This window comes from Ursus maritimus, unplaced genomic scaffold, assembly GCF_017311325.1.
Source record: "Ursus maritimus isolate PB19 unplaced genomic scaffold, ASM1731132v1 scaffold_8, whole genome shotgun sequence".
NCBI classification, from domain to species: Eukaryota; Metazoa; Chordata; class Mammalia; order Carnivora; family Ursidae; genus Ursus; species Ursus maritimus.
In genome coordinates, this window is record NW_024426996.1 from 3,330,027 (window position 1) to 3,337,605 (window position 7,579).

Here is a 7,579-nt window from a genome sequence, read left to right on the forward strand (position 1 = left end):
CAGGAATGCCAAAACCAGTTTCACTCTATTTTACTGCCTTCTATGTCACTAAACTCAGCTCAACCTCAAGTTCAAAAGCATTATTGAGCATGCTCAAAGCATACAAACTTAAACAGTCAAAGGTCCTTGCCTGTGTCCTCTGCTATGCTTCAGTCAGGATTCAGTCAAGAGACAGAAACCATACCAGTTCATATAAGAAATTGTCAGGGAGCAAGAGAAGAGTACCATGTAATAACGGTAGCAATCCCAATAAACTGCTACAATCCATAGGGTTGAGAGGGCAAAAGGACAATGTGGGAATTATTAAAACCGAGAAGGTTGAGAGACGGGCCCAGCCGACCTGAGACTCAGTTCTCTGAGGAGGGAGCTCTGGCTAGCCGGGGTCTCTGAGGATGCATCATGGGTGACTTTTGCAAGGGCTAGAAAAACTTCTAACTGGATTTAGCTATTGCTATGAGAGGACATTGCTGATACTAGGGTGAAGAAATGATGCTGGGGTGATATTCACAGGAAACGTAAGCATCAAAGAATAAAACAGGAAACTCCCTGTGCACAAACAAGAAAGAGCAAGTCCTTCTTCCTTCTCCACCCTCCCAGTCTTCTCTCCTCCACAACCCCATTGCCCCCAGTCGGCAGAGAATAAAATGGAGTCAGCCAGCAAAGCAGAACAGCGGTTTACAAGAGTCCCAGCATAACAGAGCCAAGGGTACAAGGGGGTTTAGAGTTTAATAACTTGTACTCTGGGAGAATAAATAGTAAACAAGACAGGTGCCAACAACGCTGTCCACCATGTGCTGTGCACTTGTAATCTTTATGCATTTTTGTGGGTATCCGGAGATAATCCAGTCACATCCCTTTGGGTTTGTAAATAGGAGGCTATGTTCTATCAGGTAAGGATATGTCCAAGTATCCAAAATATGTAAAGAACTTATACAACTCAATACCAAAAAACAAATAATCCAATTAAAAGTGGCATAAGACATGAACAGACTTTCTCCAAAAAAGACACCCAGATGCCCAACAGACACATGAAAATGTACTCAACATCACTGTCATCAGAGAAATACAAATCAAAACTACAGTGAGATATCACCTCACACCTGTCCGAATGGCTAAAATAAAAAACACAAGAAACAACAGGTGTTGGCGAGGATGTGGAGAAAAAGGAACCCTCTCGTGCACTGACGGTGGGATGCAAACTAGAGCAGCCACTCTGGAAAACAATACGGAGGTTCTTCAGAAAGTTAAATAGAACTACCCTGTGGTCCAGTACTCACTCTACTGGGTATTTATCCGAAGAATACAAAAAACACTAATTTCTTCCTTTTTCTTTATTTCAATTGTTTTTAAATATAAACTCAATTAATTAACATTTGGTGTATTATTAGTTTCAGAGGTAGAGTTCAGTGATTCATTAGTTGTATATAACACCCAGTGCTCATTACATTGTGTGCCCTCCTTAACGCCCATCACCCAGTTACCCCAGTCCCCCCTCCCCTCCAGGAACCCTCAAAATATACTAATTCAAAAGGATATATGCACCTTTATGTGTATTACAGCATTATTTATAATAGCCAAATTATGGAAACAACCCAAGTGTCCATTGATAGATGATGATGGATAAAGAAGATGTGGTGTGTGTGTGTGTATGTGTATATATAATATATATAGAGAGAAAATTATAATGAAATATTACTCACCCATAAAAAATAAATCTTGCCATTTGCAACAAAATGAATGGAAACTAGAGAGTATAACGCTAAGTGAAATAAGTCAGTCAGAGAAAGACAAATACCATATGATCTCACTCGTGTGGAATTAAAGGAACAAAACAAAGGGGGGAAAGAGAGAGAGAGGCAAAAGAGTCTGAAGTAAGAAACAGAGTCTAAACTATAGAGAACAAACTGATGGTTACCGGAGGGGAGGTGGGTGAGGGAATGGGTGAAATTGGTGAAGGGGATTAAAGAGTACACTTACCATGATGAGTACTGAATAATGTATAGAATTGCTGAATCACTAAATTATACACCTGAAACTAATATAACAGGGTATGATAACTATACTGGCATTAAAATTTAAAACTTAATAAAATTTTAAAGGAAAAGAAAAGGCTATGTCCAGGCATGGGTATTAGAGGTGCAGCATGTGATAAGCCCTTGGCATTCCCAAAGAATTTGCAGGAGCAGTGCCAAGCTGTTGGAAAACACTGTTAGAAGTTCCATGTAAACAGAAGTAATCAGATCAAAGGGAAGGTAGTGGGGAAAGAAAACAACTATCACCACTACCCCATGTACACACACACACACACACACACACACACACACAGCAGGAACACAGATGATGTCTCCAAATACAAAACACTTTCCAAAGCTAAGTGGCAAAGGTCTCAGATCAAAAGCCTAACCCAGCTACTCAAAGCATGGAGAGTGGACCAATACAGGTCGAGGAACTCTTTACTATCAGTCCATAACAAAGTAAATACCAGAACTGAAGGTAAATATTTAGAAACTTCTGTAGCACATTGGCAGAGTACTTCTATGTCTTTTGAATCTAATAATAAAAATTAAGGCTTAATTTTGTCTTTGTCTTTATATTTCCCATTTCATTTTTCTAACAACTGATTTTTATATTTTTTACAAAAAAAGTACAAACCCACAATGGACTGAAAATATAAACAGAAGTCATCCTTCACTATGTATAACCTGAGAAACACTATCCTAAACCAGAGACTTGCTGCAAATTGAATGGCAGCTACATTACCTGGTATGGCTTGGCCCCTGGGCATAGTCAGCTAGCGTTCCATGTGCATCATAGCCCAGGGAGCATCCTGGGAGAGACAGGAGTTGGGCAAGTTGAGGCCAGGACACTGCCTCCAGGACTAGGAAGCAGTGGCAGCTCTGCTCAGGCAGTCCCAAAAGGAGAAGATGCTGAAACTAAGGAGGGAAAGTCAAAGTGCTCACTACTACAGCACACATGGCGCCGTGCAGCTCTCCATCAGGAAATCTCCCAAGCGGCTACTTCACCTTTTCAAGTGTTCAGCCACTGTCTGCCATGAACACCCTGATGACCTCAAAAACTGGTGACATTTCTTTTTGTAAATGTGTCCTTTCCAGCATCCTAGATTTTTCTCATGATATTCTGATAGCCAGAGTGCCAGATATAAACCAAGATAACACACATATCAGAAAGAGAAGATGTGAAGACTATAAAGGCCATAATCAAAAGATAAATTATATACAGTGACTTACCTGGTGAACAAAGGATTAAAACCACCCCAACTCATGTTTACAACAGACATGTACTATTTATGTAATTTTTAAGAAACATATAATTAAAAATTTAAGTCTTTAAGACTCTACAACAATGTGCTCTTGCCTAATATCTACAAGTCTAAAGGCACCTCACAAGTGTTTTCCAGACAAGGTTCAAATCCTCTGGACGGCAACAACCCTCCTTGAATATAATGTTTTCAGTAGCAATTATCTTCACCAATCCAACAGACATTCTTTCTAATTACCTGTCTTAATGCACAGACCCAGTCTTTTGAAGTTTCTGGTAGTCTCACAAATTATATTTAAACCCATAATGGGCCATGGATCTGCAAAATGCATAGTGACAATACAGATCTAAAGTTAGAAGTTTTTAACAGGAGGGGTGCCTGGGTGGCTCAGTTGATTAAGCCTTCATCTCAGGTCCTGATCCCAGAGTCCTGGAATCAAGTCCTGCATCAGGCTCCCTGCTCAGTGGGGCATCTCCCTCTCCCCCTGCCCCTCCCTCCTGCTTGTGCTTTTTCTCTTTCTCTCTCTTTCAAGTAAATAAATAAAATCTTTTTTTAAGAAAAGTTTTTAACAGGAAAGAATTTTTAACAAGAAATGTTTTTTAATGATATTAACACTCATGGTATGAAGGCCAAATTTGACCCTTCCCTATCTGAAGATGGCTCGGAGTACAGGTAAGTACTAAACCCAGCCATTCAACCTTCAAGAAACAAGCTGTCTGTATATGAACTGTCTGTCAGGAATGGTTGGCAGCCCATGTGCATGATCTGAACAAATCAGACACAGTCCTTTACCTTTATAGAGCTTATGGTCTTATAAGGGAGACAGACCCTAACCATGCAAACACACAAATAAATACATAATTACAAACTGTGACAAATATTTTAAGAAGAGGATAATTGGCAGCTATGAACCAGAATGGAAAGAATAGAATGAATCTATTTTAGATTGGAAGAGAGGTTTTAAACACTAAGGTGAGCTGCGAATACTAATACAGCAGTGTGTGTACATAATAGGCCTAGATATAAGGTTTGTGTTTGTGCTGAGCCTTTTAGAAAATATAGCATTTATTGTCTTTTGTGGTATGTTCTCTGATTTTTAGGTTTTTATTATTTGGTTTGGCAACCATGCTTTGCTTCTAACATTAGCAGGACATGAAAGTGCTTGAGCTATAATTCTCATTTTGTATTTCATTAATATTCAATAAAACATATGTAACGTTTAACAACTCAGTATCTCTTTCTGTGGTCTCTTCAGGCCTCTGACCTTTGTTTTCTCTGGAGGGAAAATACATCATGCTGACTCTGCTTCACAGCAGTTTGGGTTCATTATGCGAATGTTCCCTGCCATAACCTATCATCACCTAGATGTTATGTTAAAGAATTACTGTAAGTCCATGTAAAGCCTGCAACGCTATATTCATCCTAATCACTAGGTGAAAAAGGGATACAACTAAAGAACACCAAATTTAAAAGTGCAAGTTAAAAGTGCCATGAAGGAAATTAGAGGGTATTCTGAGGGATTTGGGGAGGGCTACCTGGAATAAGGGATGATTACGCTAAAATCCAAAAAACAAGAGTTATTTTGCTGATATCCCAATGTTAAATTTATTATATGTTATTATGAATTATCTTACAGACACTCATCTAAAGATGGAAAAATTATCCTTTTTTTTTCCTAACTAGGACCTATTAATTCTATATTATGTTTACTAACTTAACAACAATGGAAGTAAAATGAACACCATCCTAGAAGTCACAATTCTATTTACAAGTCATGGCAAGAGAAGGGAAACCACAGAGTCCAAATTTTATCAAGTAACCTAAAACTTTCCAGAACACCAGCTTAACTAGGAAATAAACATGAACTTTGAATTCAAACAGACTTCAAATCAAATCCTCACTTCCCTAACAAGTGTTCAAAATCAAGCAGATAGCTAGGTATTTTATATATTAATAGGAAACATACTATCTACCGCCCAGGGCTGTAAGAGAGGATGCAACCAGCAACAAAGTGCCTAATATTCGCTAGGCATTCAATAAGGGTTAGTTTCCTCCCGCTAAATAAAAACCAAACAATAGTTTTAATTTAGTTAATAATTTAAATGCCAAACAAGAATTATAACAGGAACAAACTCCTATGACTCTTTCAGACGTGTCTGAAAGTGATTAGTTTTCTTGGCCCACAATTAGACAGAGCTGGCTATAAGATTAAGCAACCAGAAACTAGGAAGCTTTTTGAATCCACCAATGATGCTCCCCACTTTTCGGGAGGAACCAACTCTCACAGAGGTACTTGGGGACTTCATTTGGTTTGTTTGTTGCTGCAGCTTTGGGCATCTTTGGACAAAACCAGCTGTGTTCTAATTGGTTCTAATTGGAAAGTGGGAAAATGACTAATTAATGGATCCATAAATTATAGTGCTATCTTGCAATTAGATTTGTTTTGTAAAAGAGAGATATTTGGAATTTGGGCCTTTAATGTCCTCTCCACAAACATCAGTGAAACAAAAGCTAGATTTTGTTTGTGTCTTGTTTGTATGTATATGTCCACATGTGTTATGAACATGAGATATTTTCTCAAGCCCCAGATGGTTTTGCTAAAATTAATTTGTAAAGGAGCTCTACTTAATTGGTTTAAAGGCAAATGCTTGTAAAAACTGGGCACTCTGAACCTCAAAAATTTAGTAACTAATCGAAATATTTTTCAAGTTCATGTGATCTGGGATAATCTTTGATAAATTAAAATTCAAGATTGCTGGTTTAATTAAAATAGACACGTCCTTAGAGTTATCAGCATTGAATATAAAATGTTTATTCTACCAAGGTTTACTATAGGTCAAATAAGCTCATGTTATCTCTGCTGCAATATGTCAGCAAAAATGACTTAAAATGATGATTAACTTTTTCTCATAAAACTTTCATGGGCAATTGTTCAGAGTAAATAGGTTAAATAAATAAAAAGGTTTATAGGTAAACTTTTAATAGCTTTCAAAATCTTTGGTGACCTGAAACTTTGAAGTTTTTCTAGCTTAAATGATAATTTGGGTTCAATTTATTGAATAAGTCTTTTCCAAATAAGATAAAATACTAAAACTATTACTAAAGGCAGGTTTGACTGCTTTTGTCCTACTACAGATAAACTGTGGTTACTTGGGTCTATGATAAACATGTTCTATGCTTTACTGAAAGTTATACTATGAAAAAATACATGTTTCTGGAAGTTATGAAATATATTCACAAATTTGTCAATCTAAAGAATTCTGATGTAACAGTTCACAATAGGTTACTACTTAGTTTTCACTGGAAACTGAAGTTTCTAAAAGTTAAAATTCTGATAAATGTAATTGAGACTGCTAAAAATGATAAGGAAAGCAACTCTATACATAGGAAAGTAAGAGAGATGTTGAAAAAAAAAAAGGTTAAGAAATGAAAATACACTTTTGTTGCAGGGAAAACAAGAAATTTTGTCCTGAAATGAAACTGGTTATTTAGAGAGGAAAAATTTAGGACAAAATCTAAATGAAAAAGGAAAGTTGTACCAGGTTTGTAAAGGGGAATCTTTAAAAAAAAATTTTAAGTGTGGTCAGGACCAAGAGTAATGAATAAGTTTTAAAAGTACACTAGTAAAAGGCTAGAATTCAGTTTTTCTCTCTGTTAGAAAGACAAAGTTTTCCTGGATTGTTGGTCTGCTCTTGATAAAAAATCACGAACAAAGGCGTTTCTTTATCGACCCAGAAAAACAGTTTTTATACTTTGTCTTTATCAGGTCTTCAACCACTTAAGAAGGTTAAATCTTTTCAATATTAAAAGCTAAGTTTTTCTAACAACTGTGTAACCTTCTGTGTTTGCCTTCAGAATCTCTTATGGCCACCTTGGTTAAACAGATAATTAAGTTTTAAGTTTTGTAATGATCTATGATCCTATTTAGGCCTATGCTTTAAAATCTTTTGATTGTAACAAACTTTCCAAATATTCAAATCCTAAAATGAAGTCTTTTTGACTAATTAGGCTTGTCTATTCGATATGTTAAACTACATGAGAAGCATTGTCAGATAAGTGATGATAAACGTTCTTAGGTTATATTGTATAAGTGAATGCTGTAAGTGTAACTAGAAAGTATACAAAATTCCTAAAGTTCTAATATGTTCTGGTGTAATACTATCACTTGAAATTCTAGTTATTAAAATGTTATATGTCACAAAAATAATCAAATTTTCTTGTTGACTGCATTAAAATGAACTCTCATCAGATTTAGACCCTGATGTTCTCACAAATGTGTTTCAGCTTCAAGGAGGTTCA